Raw genomic sequence first — 16,274 nt, 5'->3', positions numbered from 1 at the left:
TGAGAAATACTAAAGAGCACACCTAATTCAATTAAACCGTATTAACTTAATGGTGTGAAATATTTAGTTCTCGTGTCAGATACATGATTCTGCTTTTACTTGAGTAAAATTAAAGCATTTAAGTTTGAATGGTGGAGAAGAAACTGACCAAATTTTATATAGATAATATTTTTCTAATGGAAATAAATAGCATGCAGGTTAAAAAAAAAAAAGACCAGAATATAACTCTTTTTGTCAGAATTCATTAATATATTCATTATGTTGCGGGAACACTGTCATGTCATGTTTCCAAAATATAATGTCTTTTGGATTGTTTTAAAATTGCTGTCCTGCAAAATTGATCAGCAGTACACTGAGAAAAGGAGCAAAAGTCCTGGTCTGTCTCTCATGCTGTCAGAATTGAAGTGAAGTACATAACACCCAGCCAGGACTCCTGCACTGACACAGTTTGGGGGTCTTGCTTTCCAAGCTTCATGAAACTAGTTACAGTTGTTTGTGGACTAATGAACTTGTATTTGTGTGGGCTTGTGCTCAGCTGTGGGAAGGATGTCACTCAGTCACACCCTGTGGGAGAATACTGCCAATCATTGATGACTCTTTAAAAGAACAGTCACATAGTTTGCGTCACTTAGAAGCTTGTAATCCAAAGAATGAAAGAGGACCACATCTCAAAACACCAGAAAACACAAACAAAGGGAACCTATAATGAGTATGTAATAAATCCTGGTCTATATGTTTCAGTTCTCTGGCATTTGAATCTATATAGGTAAATGGTGTGTTGAAAAAAAATCCCAGAGTCACTATTAGCTTAGCCTAGAATAATGCCTGGTATATAGTAAGCATTCAGTCATATTTGTGGGGTTTTTAAAAATTTTTTTTAATTAAAAAAATTAAATTTGTTTTAATTGAAGTATAGTTGATTTACAATATCATGTTAGTTTCAGTGTACAACATAGCAATTCAGTTTTATATATATATAAAATATATATATTATGTATATATCTTATATATATATTCTTTTTCAGATTCTTTTCCCTTATAGTTTATTACAAAATATAGAGTATAGTTCCCTATGCTATTATACAGTAGGTCCTTGCTGGTTATCTATTTTATATATAGTAGTGTATATATGTTAATCCCAACCTACTAATTTATCCCTCCCTCCAGCCCCCTCTCCCCTTTGGTAACCATAAGTTTGTTTTCTATGTCTGTGAATCTCTTTTTAATTTGGAAATAAGTTCATTTGTATCTTTTTTTTTTTTTTTTTTTACATTCCACATATAAGTGATACCATATGATACCTATCTTTCTCTGTCTGGCTTACTTCACTTAGTATGATAATCTTTAGATCCATCAGTCATATTTGCTGAATGAAATAATGACATGAAAAGAATTATTACAAAGTGCCATACAATTTGTAACATACCTTTAAAAATGTAATGTTAGGAATGAAGATTGTGACTATCACAGTGCTTGGTACAGATTTACTTTTTAAATAAAATTAAATTCAGGAAGGATTTCCTGTGTAGCTACCATCATGCCTGCACGGAATCCAAAGAAGGAATCCAAGTCAGCCACGTTCTTAGTGGGTTTGGGGGGCTTGCTTGTAGCGCCGCTCATCAAAATATTTTCTCCAAATATGTCTGGAGAAATGGGACATAGGAACCACATGTCTGCAATTCCCCAAATCAAACACTTCTGGGGAGATGCTAGGCCAGTGACGAGGGAGTGGAGCAAGGTTTTCATTCTTGTTCACTCACTGCCCAGGGGGCAGCCTCTGTCTGGGACCTACATCCAGTTAGGATACTTGAGGCCGATCACACTTAATTATGGTTTGTTTTCATCCTTGTACTCCTTAGCCATCACATAAAAGCCAGCCCTTGCTCCCTCGTCCATGACTACCTCATCCCTTTTAAGAACTTGTCTTCGGTTCAGTTTCCTAGAAGCAGAGTTTGAGACAGGGATCTTGGTGCCCATGAGTTACAGGGAATTGTGCTCTAAGAACACCCGTGAGAGAGTCAGGGTAGGGAAATGGCAGGGCTGCTAGGATCATGCTGAAACCTGATGAATGGGCCACAGCAGTGTTTCCGAGAGAGGGATATGCTGCCCCCTCGATGCACGGCAGCCTCCAAGGCCATGTTTCTCTCCTGGTGTCAGGAAGTTCAAAGTACAGTAGTTGGTCCTTTACTTTGGAGGAAATGTTCTCCCTTGCCACAGACTACCGGACTCCTAAAAACTTGATTGACGTGCTGGCCCCTGTATTTGAAGAGTTCTTCCCGTACCTTCGGGAGCACATGATTCTGAGCAAGACCTTCAAAATACTTGTCATTCTTTGCTCACCCAAGTGGATTAACACAGTTTCATCAATGTCCTGGACCAGTGTGATCTTCTGCAAATGTTCAGATGGCCTAAGTCCTTTCAGACTTTACTGTGACAGAGAGCAGAAGAATTAACCCAGCCCTGGGACGAGGCTTCCATGAGTAATGGTCATTCCCTGTGGTGTTAGCTGCTTCAGATCCTCTGTTTTGATCGGGGTGGAGGATGCATCTGCCAACTCAGTAGCCACAAACCACACACCAGGGTCCGTGTTCACCTGCTCTAGAAAGTATTACCACATCAGGCACGTTGAAGCTGGTGGGTTAGGTTTGTGGTGGAGCTGTATCTCTCACCATGATCCATCTGGGTTTTTCTAGGGGCCAGGCTAGTGAATGAGTGGGGTACGATGAGGACCACCAGCCCTGCATCTGTTAAGCCTTTGGAAGCGGCACTAACGTCTGCCATGCCTTCTAGGATACAGTCGTGCTTATAATGTCCTGTCTTACCTGGGATGCGAGGGAACGGTTTCATGGACTGCTGCTTTGACTTTCCTATTACAATAGTTCTTACTCCGTAATTCAAGCAACCAATGTGAGGGTTCTGCTAAGAATGTCTATTCTGATCATGTATTTAGGAATTAAGGAAATAATCCCTGAGGTCCATGGACTTGATGGATACACCATGACTTGAACCTGGCCTAGGACTCCGTCAGTTACCTGGGTCCCACGTGCGCCTATTCTGGCAGGGATGCCTGATAGTGCTCGGTACCAGGCCACTGGGTGCCAGTGTCTGCCACGGCCCTGGATCCAACATCCTCCAGAAGGTGTGGGTGTTCCCCTTTCTACAGTACACAGTTAGCCTAGTCAAGACCGTAAGTTCCTTTGCTGAAGGACTAGAGGAATCACTATACATACGTGTGTCATGGTGTTTCAGAGTCTTGGGACCCAGTTTCTTCTTCAGTAAATGGCTTTTATGTCTGAGAACTGATCTCGGTCTGGAAGCTGGACAAGGCATCCTGGCTTTCCACTGGGGTGACTCACCTCAGTCTTTGGCTTGCCCACTCCTGGTTTCTTTTGGTTGTATGTCAAGCAGTGCCCTGTTGGGTGCCCATATGTCTTGTCTCCAGGAACAGTGTTCTCTTCTGTAGGTCTTGCAGCTCACCCAGCATACTGTCTTCAGAGTCTGGCTGATGGCTGAGTGCTGCCACATGGCCTTGGGCATCCTGGGATCCTCTTATTCCCATGGATACTGGAAAGTCCTGTTCTGTGACAGCATCTCCTGCTATCAGCTGGGGCTTACAGAGGAGAGCCTCTGCTGAGCTTCTTGATGACAGTGGTGTAACCCCTGTCACCTTAGTAAAAGGTCCTCCTGAGGACCATGGTCAGCGGGTGGGTCTTCCAGTCTCCCAGCTTGCCCACTTCTCCAGCTTTGTGTCCCTTCCTCCGTGGGCTGCTGTGGCAATTCTGAGGTCCCTTCTTCATTTCTTGTGGCTCTCGCTTTTTCCAGGCTTTTCTGGGCCAGATCCCAAACCCTTGCCAGGGAATGAAATCTTTGTCATGGAGAGTGCCATATCAACAGTCTCCCCATCATCCAGCTTCACACTTTGCTCTTCCCCTGGACCCGCACCCTTGGGATCCACTCCCAGGCATATTCTCCTGTTCCTGCCGTGAAACCTTAACCAGTTCCTGCTGGTCCTTTGGTTTTTAATCTCTCTCCTCCCTCTGCAGGCCCAGGACTTTCTGGTTGGCTCCTGCTGAGATCTGACCCTAGTTATTAGTGTGGTCGCTACCAGTGGAGGTGGGGCAGACCTGAGGAGGACAGGTGTGGTCCTCTAAGGCACCCACTTCGTTTGGGAGAGGTGGCGGGGGGCAGTTCTGTTCACCAACAAAGCGGGGATAATCCCTTCTGTAGCCCGCAGCGTTTAGGGAAATATGAGTGCATCTACCCAGATATCTCCGTACTGAGTGTCGAGGTCCCACCCCTTCCCCCTCAGGGCTTTGCCTGTGATGTAGGAGACTTACCAGAGCTGAGAGTCTTCCTTCTCTGAAAGGACGTGCCTCTACTCTTAGATTAGATCCTGAGCCTAGTTGGTGGGGATGAAGGGTTCCTTATGTGCTGCCATGGAGACCTCTGGCTCTCATCCTTAGCTTCAGTTGATGCTTCGTTGCCCCAGTCTGTCCTTTTCTCTTCAAAGCATCAAAGCATCAGCAGGAGCCACCCAGTTTCGTGGTCCCCCAAATCCCTGTATCCCTTCAGATCTCACAAAGCCAGAGACAACGCACGAGCCAGTGTGTCTTTCCCCCCCACGCGTCCTTTCCCAGTTCAGCACACATGCTGTAGAATTCCAGGGACCATCACTACTCCTCCTGCCCCATCATCGCCAGGGGCAGGTGGATGATTCACCTCCAGAATCCATCCTTAGGGTCTGCTTCCCAGCACTACTTCTGGGACCACCTGCCTTACATCAGGCTCCCCAGAAGCAGAGCTGAGATAGAGACTCAGGTGCTTGGGATTTATTGAGGGTGTAATCTTCAGGAAAAAGCCATTAGGGAAGCAGCGCAAGAAAAGGGAAGCAGCTGAGCAAGGGCGTGGCCTGGGTGAGGTCTAGTCACGCCTGATCCACAAAGAGCCTCAAGGACGTAAATTGCCCCCAGCGTTGTCCTGTCCAGAGGTAAAGAGCTTGAGGACAACCACACTGACCTTCTTCTAAAATGTTCTCTCCATTTCCTTGCCTTAACTAAGGCTCTTAACTGTGCACATACCAACTATTTCTTGTGTTTCCCACCCAAACCTCAAACTTCATCCTAGTCTGAGGCTGTCTGCCTGCTACCCCTCCTTGCCAGGCTCAGCTACCAACTTCTCAAATGCTCTCATGACCACCCCATCAAGCCCCATTCATCAAAGACTGTCAGGCAGGCTCTCCGTCTTTGCTACCCCGACTCCTCCCACGATTACTGTAGGTTTTACCAACAGCTAACAACTAAACCTCCAGTTCTTGGACCTTCTTAACTCCCGATACCTTTACAATTCCACTTCAGCTATCTGCTCCATGAATAGGTCCTGGATTCTGCCTTTAGCCAGATCCACTTTATACCCTAAATGGTCATATCTCATTCTGACCAGTCTGCTTTCTCTGCCCAGCTCTCATCTCTCACTCCTGCTCATCCTCTTCTTCAACACACAAAGACCTCCCTCCAATTGCTAGGGCCATCTGGTTTCTTCCACTGTGTCAGGACCCTTCTTATCTCCATTCCCTCCGTGACCCAGGACCCCTTGGCTGAAAGGTGAGTCCCCAGACCAGCAGCATTAACAACGCCTGGGAACTTTGGAAATGTTTAGTCTCCGGCCCCGTCCCAGACCCCCTGAATCAGAATCTGCATTTTGACGAGATGCCCAGGTGACCTGTATGCACAGTCAGTCTAAGCAGCACTTCCGGACGCTGCTCCGCCTGCGGTCTCCCTAGCTGTTGTCCTTCTGCCAGATCCACCAAGCAGAACTCCGGTCCCACGAGGGCACTGCAGTGTGGATACTCCCAGTTACGAGCCATGGCTGATCTGTGCCTCCAATCACGGTGGAGCTGTCAGGGCTGTTGTTTATCAACCCTTTTGTTTGTTTTTGTCATCTGCAGTTTCTCTCAACAGCTTTTCCAAATGCTTACCATTTCCTTCAAGCCCTGATTCAAACCCCGACTCTTTATAAATTAAACTAGTTTTGTTTAATATGTATTAGAGTAAAATATTTGCTCATGTTTTTAATCTCTTTGAATGTAATTGTTATATTTTGTTAATACAAATTTTTTCCAAGAAAGAAAGAGAACTGTGGAACAATTAGGAATTAGAAAGAAAAAAAGAGTAAACAAGTGGAACAAAAACCACCTGTTTGATTGTGTTACCGTTGCAGATATCTGTTCTATTACTGTACTTCTCTGTGAGTTTGATGTTTTATATTTTCAAAGGAAATTTAAAGATCATGCTGGTGCAAAGAGAAATTTAAAAGTTTCCCTTGATAATATGTACACTGGCCAGCCCACATGTCTCTCATTATACCCTTTGCCTAATCTGAAAAACTGCAAACCAAGAATTTAAATTTGAAATGACCTTGTGTCTGAATAAAAGAAAAATCTCCTGAGAGGAATGCATTCTCAACCCAGGCCTCAAAGAATTCTTGCAGAGTTCCAAAAAGAGGAGCACACAATTTTTTAAAAAATCACAAAGCATGCACACAAAATGTCCCATGTTAGAGCCAGCAGAAAACAACAAACAAGAGAACCACATACAGAAGATTTCATTATTAAAATTATCATAAACACTGTTCAAAAAAAAAAGCATGCATAGAGGGAAGTCCAAGAAGGAGGGGATATAGGTATACATATAGCTGATTCACTTCATTGTACAGGAGAAACTAACACAACATTGTAAAGCAACTTTACTCCAATTAAAAAAAAAAAGTCTGCTTACAAAAAAGAGTGTGCGTAATATGTGGGACTTTAAAATTTTTATTTTTGTGTTAGTTTCAGGTGCACAACAGAGTGATTTAGTTATAGATATACACGTATCTGTTCTTTTTCAAATTCTTTTCCCATTTAGGTTATTACAGAGTATAGAGCAGAGTTCCCTGTACTATACAGTAGGTCCTTGTTGGTTATCTGTTTTAAATATAGCAGTGTGTACATGTCAATCGCAAACTCCCAATCTATCCCCTCCCACCCTTCCCCACTGGTAACCGTAAGTTCATTCTCTAAGTCTGTGAGTCTGTTTCTGTTTTGTAAATAAGTTCATTTGTATCATTTTTTTTTTTAGATTTCACATATAAGCGATATCATATGATATTTGTCTTTTTCTGTCTGACTTATTTCACTTAGTATGATAATCTCCAGGTCTATCCCTGCTGCTTCAAATGGCATTATTTCATTCTTTTTAATGGTTGAGTAATATTCCATTGTATATATGTACCACATCTTCTTTATCCATTCATCTGTTGATGGACATTTAGGTTGCTTCCAGGTCTTGGCTATTGTAAACAGCGCTGCAATGAACATTGGGGTGCATGTATCCTTTCAAACCATGTTCTTCTCCAGTTATATGCCCAGGAGTGGGATTGCTGGATCATATGTTAACTCTGTTTTTAGTTTCTTAAGGAACCTCCATACTGTTCTCCCTAGTGGCTGTACCAACTTACATTCCCACCAACAGTGTAGGAGGGTTCCCTTTTCTCCATACCCTCTCCAGCATTTATTGTTTGTAGACTTTTTGATGATGGGCATTCTGGTGCTGGGAAAACTGGACAGCCACATGTAACACAGTGAAATTAGAACATTCTTGAACACCATACACAAAACTCAACTCAAAATAGATCAAAGACCTAAATGTAAGGCCAGACTCTATGAAGCTGTTAGAGGAAAATATAAGCAGAACACTCTGACATAAATCACAGCAGTATCTTTTTGGATCCACCTCCTAGAATAATGGAAATAAAAACAAAAATAAACAAATGGGACCTAATCAAACTCAAAGGCTTTTGCACAGCAAAGGAAACCATAAACAAAATGAAAAGATAACCCACAGAATGGGAGAAAGTATTTGCAAACAATGAGACCAACAAGGGATTAATCTCCAAAATTTACAAATAGCTCCTGCAGCACAATATCAAAAAAACAAACAACCCAATCAAAAAATGAGCAGAAGACCTAAATAGACACTTCTCCAAAGAAGACATACAGATGGGCAAGAGGCACATGAAAGGATGCTCAACTTCGCTAATTATTAGAGAAATGCAAACCAAAACTACAATACGATATCGCCTCACACCAGTCAGAATGGCCATCCTCAAAAGGTCTACAAGCAACATGTGGTTTTAGAAGAGAGTCAATCCAAAGTATGACTCAAGGACTGTAAAAAATCACCAAAGAATCAAGTAGAAATTCTCGAACTTGAAAAATAATTAATTGAAATTTAAAACTTTATGGTTCAGCTACAGAAGAGATAATTCATGAAATTGCAGATTTGAAGAAATTACAGCATGTAGCCCAGGAAGACAAAGACAAAGAAATGGAAAATAGCAAAGGTTAAGAGACATGGGGTGGTGGGGGTAAGAATGAAATAGGCCGACATATGTAATGAGACTTCCAGAAAGAAAGAAGAGAGAGAATTAGAAGAATCATCATTAAAAACTATCATGACCAAGACTTTTTTCAGAATTAATAAATGACACGAACCCTCAGACTTAAAAAGAACAATGAATCAAAATAAATAAAAAGAAATTCACACGCACATACTGTGTGGTATAATTGCAGAACACAAAAAACAAACAGAAGATTTTTATAGCAATCATAGGGACCAAAAAAAAAAAAAAGGAGTATCTACAAAAGGAGCAACACAAACTGGGGAGTACCTCCATAGCAACAAGAATGGAGAGAAAACAGTGGAATAAAGCTCTGGGAAGAAATAACTGGCATTCCATGTTAATAAAACTTACTCCCCAAATTTGGAGAAAATAAGGACATTTTTAAACAAACAAGATTTACCGGGGGGGCGGACTCAAGATGGCAGACTAGGAGGACATGGAATTCGTGTCTCCGCACAGCTAGGGCCCCTACCAGGCACCAGTGGGGCACCACGGACACCTAAGGTGACAGAAGGAACCCCCAGTGACCAGTTTGCGGGATCTTGGTTCCCAGGCTGGATGTTGGGCCTGAGCTCCTGTGGTGGGAGCTCCGAGTCCAAACCACTGGACTAACAGAGAACCTCAGACCTCAGGGAAGATTAATCAGAGTGAGGCCTCCCAGAGGTCCTCATCTCAGGACCAAGACCTGGCTCTATCCAACTGCCTGCAAATGCCAGTGCTGGATGCCTCAGGCCAAACAACCAGTAAGACAGGAATACAGCCCCAGCCATCAAAAACAAACAAAAAAATATGTTACAGACGAGGGAGCAAGGTAAAACCTAGAAGACCAAATAAATGAAGACGAAATAGGCAACCTACCTGAAAAAGAATTCAGAGTAATGGTAGTAAAGAAGATCCAAAATCTCGGAAACAGAATGGAGAAAATACAAGAAACATTTAACAAGGATCTAGAAGAACTAAAAGAGCAAACAAACAGTGATGAACAACACAATAACTGAAATTAAAAATACTCTAGAGGGAATCAATAGAAGAATAACGGAGGCAGAAGAATGGATAAGTGAGCTGGAAGATAGAATGGTAGAAATAAGTGCCAGGGAGCAGAATAAAGAACAAAGAGTGAAAAGAATTGAGGACAGTCTCAGAGACTCTGGGACAACATTAAACACACCAGCATTCGAATCATAGGGGTCCAAGAAGAAGAAGAGAATAAGAAAGGGTCTGAGAAAATATTTGAAGAGATTATAGACAAAAACTTCCCTAACATGGGAAAGGAAATAGTCAATCAAGTCCAGGAAGTGCAGAGAGTCCCATACAGGATAAACCCAAACAGAAACACCGAGACATATATTAATCGAACTCTCAAAAATTAAATACAAAAAAATATCAAAAGTAGCAAGGTAAAAGCAACAAATAACATACAAGGGAATCCCCATAAGGTTAACAGCTGATGTTTCAGCAGAAACTGCAAGCCAGAAGGGAGTGGAAGGACATATTTAAACTGATGAAAGGGAAAAACCTACAAGCAAGATTACCCAGCAAGGATCTCATTCAGGTTCAACGAAGAAATTAAAACCTTAACTTCTCTAGGCAGGAAACACAAGAGAAGCAAAAGACCTACAAAAACAAACCCAAAACAATTAAGAAAATGATAATAGGAACATACATATTGATAATTACCTTAAATGTAAATGGATTAAATGCTCCAAACAAAAGACATAGACTGGCTGAATGGATACAAAAACAAGGCCCATAAATACGCTGTCTACAAGAGACCCACTTCAGACCTAGGGACACATACAGACTGAAAGTGAGGGGATGGAAAAAGATATTCCATGCAAATGGAAACCAAAGAAAGCTGGAGTAGCAATTCTCATATCAGACAAAATAGACTTTAAAATAATGACTATCACAGGAGACAAAGAAGGACACTACATAATGATCAAGGGATCGATCCAAGAAGAAGATATAACAAATGTAACTATTTTTGCACCCAACATAGGAGCACCTCAATATATAAGGCAAATGCTACCAGCCATAAAAGGGGAAATCGACAGTAACACAATCATAGGAGGGGACTTTAACACCCCACTTTCACCAATGGACAGAACAACCAAAATGAAAATAAATATGAAAGAGAAATTAAGGAAACACTCCCATTTACCATTGCAACAAAAAGAATAAAATACCTAGGAATAAACCTACCTAAGGAGAAAAAAGACCTGTATGCATAAAACTATAAGACACTGAAGAAATACAAACAGCTGGAGAGATATACCATGTTCTTGGATTGGAAGAATCAACATTGTGAAAATGACTATACTACCCAAAGCAATCTACAGATTCAGTGCGATCCCAATCAAAGAACCAATGGCATTTTTCACAGAACAAGAGCAAAGAATTTCACAATTTGTATGGAAACACAAAAGACACCGAATAGCCAAAGCAATCTTGAGAAAGAAAAATGGAGCTTATGAAATTAGACAGCCCTCAGAATGGGAGAAAATATTTGCAAGCCAAGCAACTGACATAGGTTTAATCTCCAAAATTTACAAGCAGCTCATGCAGCGCAATATCAAAAAAACAAACAACCCAATCCACAAATGGGCAGAAGAGCTAAGTAGACATTTCTCCAAAGAAGATATACAGATTGCCAACAAACACATGAAAGGATGCTCAACATCACTAATCATTAGAGAAATGCAAATCAGAACTACAATGAGGTATCACCTCACACCGGTCAGAATGGCCATCATCAAAAAATCTACAAAGAGTAAATGCTGGAGAAGGTATGGAGAAAGGGCACCCTCTTGCACTGTTGGTGGGAATGTATATTGATACAGGCACTATGGAGAACGGGATGGAGGTTCCTTAAAAAACTAAAATTAGAACTACCGTATGACCCAGCAATCCCACTGCTGGGCATATACCCAGAGAAAAACATAATTCAAAAAGAGTCACGTACCACAGTGTTCATTGCAGCTCTGTTTACAAAAGCCAGGACATGGAAGCAACCTGAGTGTCCATTGACAGATGAATGGATAAAGAAGATGTGGCACATATATACCATGGAATATTACTCAGCCATGAAAAGAAATGAAATTGAGTTATTTGTAGTGAGGTGGATGGCCCTAGAGTCTGTCATACAGAGTGAAGTAAGTCAGAAAGAGAAAAACAAATACCGTATGCTAACACGTATATATGGAATCTAAAAAATAGTTCTGAAAAACCTAGGGGCAGGAAAGGAATAAAGACGCAGATGTAGAGAATAGACTTGAGGACATGGGGAGAGGGAAGGATAAGCTGGGAATGGGGGATAGGGAGGGTGGGAGGGAGATGCAAGAGGGAGGGGACATGGGGATGTATGTATGTTTATGGCTGATTCACTTTGTTATAAAGCAGAAACTAACACAACAATGTAAAGCAACTATACTCTAATAAAGATGTTTTTAGAAAAACAATAAATGCTGGAGAGGGTGTGGAGAAAAGGGAACTCTCTTGTGCTATTGGTGGGAATGTATATTGATACAGCCACTGTGGAGAACGGTATGGAGGTCCCTTAAAAAACTAAAGGTAGAACTACCATATGACCCAGCAATCCCACTGCTGGGCATATACCCTGAGAAAACCATAATTCAAAAAGAGACATGTACCACAATGTTCATTGCAGCACAATTTACAATAGCCAGGACATGGAAGCATCCTGAGTATCCATCGACAGATGAATGGGTAAAGAAGATGTGGCACATATATACAATGGAATATTACTCAGCCATAAAAAGAAACGAAATTGAGTTGTTTGTAGTGAGTTGGATGGACCTAGAGTCTGTCATACAGAGTGAAGTAAGTCAGAAAGAGAAAAACAAATACCGTATGCTAACACGTATATATGGAATCTTAAAAAAAAAATGGTTCTGATGAACCTAGGGGCAGGACAGGAATAAAGACGCAGATGTGGAGAATGGACTTGAGGACACGGGGAGAGGGAAGGGTAAGCTGGGAAGAAGTGAGAGAGTGGCATTGACATACATACACTACCAAATGTATAATAGCTAGCTAGTGGGAAGCAGCAGCATAGCACAGGGAGATCAGCTCGGTGCTTTGTGACCCCCTGGAGGTGTGGGATAGGCAGGTTGGAAGGGAAATACAAGAGGGAGGGGATATGGGGATATACGTATGCATATAGCTGATTCACTTTGTTGTACAGCAGAGACTAACACACATTGTAAAGGAATTATACTCCAGTAAAAGTGTTAAAAAAAAAAAAAAAGATTTACCCGCCTACGGACTCTCATTAAAGGAACTTACAAATAACAAAAATGAGAAAAAATAATCTCAGAAAGAAGGTCTGATTTGGAAGAAGAGATGTTATGTCTGGAAATGGATGTGTTACAAGCAGTCAGCACTTAATGAGGAATGAAGGAAGAACCCCAGTAAAACAGTGGGAGGCAATAAAGAAGAAATAAGGATACAGACTGCCTTGGAAGAGCTTATGAATTGATTGAGACCTTAAGAACATCTCTGAGTGGTACAGAAATGATGAAATGATAAAGACCCAAGGTTCTGGAAAACAGGAGATTGTGTGATGTTATTACTGCGGCATATGTTTAAGAAACTGAAAAGACCTAATCTCTAATCAGAGAAGATAGTGATCTCTCCTGGAATCTCTGAAATCTGGCCTTTTTTCTTCCATGGACTGAACAGAGGGTTGTAGGATGGCCCTTTGTCAACAGTGGCCAGAGTTAATGCTGAAACATCATCATTAGTGATTCATTCCTACGAGTTAAACAAACCCTCTCCCTAGGATATAGTATGCATAGCAGTTCAGAGGTGCACCTGGTGCTTTAGCAGAGTGGGCCTGGGTATCATTTGTAAAATTTCAAATCTTATGCTCTTTGCTATTACTCAGAAGAGTTGGGACAAGCCCACTTTCCACATCTCCTACTTATCTTTTTTCCCCTTTGGTGGTTTGTCTTTTGCATGTTGATTTATGATAAATTATATATTAGAGACGTTAGCATTTTATCTATCATAAGCATTGCAAAAATTTTCTTTGATCTGTAGATTTCTTTTTACTTGGTTATGCTGTCTTTTAACATATATAAGATTGCTTTGCTCTGTAGTCAAGTCTATGACTATTCCCTTTATGTCTTATGGGTTTGATTTCATACTTAGGAAGACCTTCCATCCCCAAGATGATAATGATACTCATATATATTTGCCACCAATACCGTGATAGTTTTAATTTCAATCTTTAGATCTTAAATCCATATGAAATTTGCTTTGGTATGTGATTTGAGGTAGTGGGTTCACCTTTTTGTTTTTCCACATAAGTAGTCTATTGTCTTAACACCACTGATGGATACTCCGTTCCTTCCCATGGATTTGAAATGCCACCTTTATTATGAGTTCCAAAAGGTACATTGTTCTGTTTCTGCCTCTTTTTGTTCCATTGATCAACTTACCTGGGCCAGACCAAACTGTTTTAATTACTGTAGTTTAGTTGATAGAGATAGAGATATCAAGCATTTCCTCATCATTATTTAAAAAAAAATTTCATGGCTATTCTCAGGCATTTTTCTCTTTCAGTTGAATTATTAAAACAACTTGTCAAGTTTAAAAGAAAAAAAGGCTCATTGGGATTAAAATTTTAATTGCCCCGGATTTGGAGATTAATTGGAAAAGAATTGACATCTTTACAATATAGGATCATTTAATCAAGAGCAAAAAAGGTATTACCTCATTTATTCAGGAATTAAGTTGTGTGTGTGTGTGTGCGCGTGTGTGCACACACGCACATATGTCTGTGTCAATATCCATACGTTTTTCGTATTGGTACTGTACATTTCTGAATATGAAATGTGTGCATGGGTTTGTTCCTCCTTTTAACTTTCCGCCCACAACCACCTATATAAGAATCACCAATGATATGCGAGTGCCTTTTGATTATGTCACTGTGCTGGGTACCCAAACCCCAGCACCTTGGCCCCGACAAATTTGACCATCAACAGACAAGAACTCTGCCCAGTGGCATGTTTTGTCCTGGAGAGTGTCTGCTTGAACCAGTCAGAGCCTGTCTCTTAGGGATTTTGTTTTGAGATATAGCAATAGAATCCACAGGGTAGTGGAGGCAAGAAGCTGAAAAGGAGAAAGCAGTGAGCAAAAGCCAAGAGGCAGTATGAGTAAGCATAAAGCACGTGATAAAGAAAAGCACTTAGAGGTAAGAGTGGGCATCAGCTGCAGTAAAGCAAATACAAAATATAGGAAGAGCTGAATCATGCGTATGGCAGAGTTGCAAGTGTGGGAAGCAGGGAACACCTGTTACTGAAGGATGAGACGATCACTGGGGCAGCCCCTTGAATAGTCGTATTATCGAGCCACCCAGAGCTGTTTTGTCTCCTGTGTATTCCAGTCTTCTATGAAGTTGGTCTGTGATATTGTTTTTCACTTCTCTGTATTTCTTTCCAATAAATGCCCATAAACTTAAAGCTCAGCTTTGGGAGGGAGGGCAGGGAGTTAGATGCATGTCCTCAAGCTACCATCTTAAATGAAAAACCTATTTCTCCTTCTTAGCAGAAAACCTTCTTCGTCATGAAGAATAAGACTAGTAAGCACGCTCTCCCTCACTTTCTCCCACCCCTGCTCTCCTGCAAACGTACCTCTCTATTACTCCTCCCTTGTTTCTCACCAGTCTCAGGATGAGTAGCCCCTTCGTCTGATTCAAGTTCGGTGTCTTCTCCCCCCACCTCTTGACCCCATGCACACAGGCTTGTGCTCTTGATTATAATCCCTGGCCTGTACTCTGGGGGCTTTGCTCATCAACCACCCTCCCTACTTATTTCTTTAGTTCCTCCTTCCTTCCTGACCCCTCTCACCCTATAAACATGCTCTTCTCCCTAAGGTACAGCTCCTGTCACGCCCCCTCTCTATCTGTGGTGTAATCTTTCTGCTCCTTCACCCATCTTAATCAGCTTCCTGTGGGAGGGCATCCCCAATGATGTCCGAGTTGCCGGTGGTAAAGGGTATTTTTCAGTCCCCAACTTGACTCTCTTTGCTGATCATTTTGGTTGTGCCTTAATTCTAGAAACTTCACTTCCTTAGCCTCTGATATCACACTCTTCTGATTTTCCTTGTTTTCTGCCACTTCTTACCATTTCTTCTCTCTCTTTCTTTTTAAACTGAGCTCCTCTTTTTTATCCCATCCCTAGATAATCCTGTCCTGGTTACTAGGTTACTACTAAGGGTTGCCCAGACTCTAGCCCTGAGCATCCCAATGTGTACATCCAGCTTCCTGCTTGTTTCCGCCCAGCTGCCGAGAACATCAGTTCAGCAGATCTCAAACAGTGTTCCTGGGCTTCCCGTAATACCTTCTCCTACCCTTGTTCACTCTATTTCATTCTGGCACCACCATCACCTAAACTAGGAAACTGGTAGTCTTCTCTGTTGGTTAATTCCATGTGTCACCTTGACTAGGCCATGGGGTGCCCAGGCATTTGTTCAAACATTATCTTGGTGTATGTGTGAGGATGTTTATGGATGAGATTAACATTTGAAATGGTAGACTGAATACAGCAGATTGCCCTGTCCGCTAAGGGTGGGCCACATCCAATCAGTTGATCCAGAACAGACTTTTACTCAAAAAGGCTGAGTAAGAGAGCATTCTTTTGCCTAACTGCCTTCAAGCTGGCACATTGGCTTTTTCGTGCCTTCAGACTCGATCTGAAACATGGGCTATTCCTTGGTCTTGAGTAAGCCCGCTTTCCAACTGGACCTGCACCACTGGCTCAGGCCTTTGAACTCAGATTGGGAGCTACACCATCTGCTCTCCTGGGACTCCA

The 16,274-nt window shown here is 41.7% G+C and overlaps 1 protein-coding gene across 1 annotated transcript in view; it reads left to right on the top strand.

Moving 5' to 3' along the window:
* Nucleotides 1-16,274, top strand: part of MTUS2 (microtubule associated scaffold protein 2) — a 312,496-nt gene that overhangs the window by 223,078 nt on the left and 73,144 nt on the right. The gene's annotated exons all lie outside the window — the stretch shown is intronic.

This window comes from Neophocaena asiaeorientalis, unplaced genomic scaffold, assembly GCF_003031525.2.
Source record: "Neophocaena asiaeorientalis asiaeorientalis breed wild unplaced genomic scaffold, Neophocaena_asiaeorientalis_V1.1 scaffold59, whole genome shotgun sequence".
NCBI lineage: Eukaryota > Metazoa > Chordata > Mammalia > Artiodactyla > Phocoenidae > Neophocaena > Neophocaena asiaeorientalis.
The sequence above is the reverse complement of the archived record's forward strand: the minus strand, read 5'-3'. Positions and strand labels throughout refer to the sequence as shown.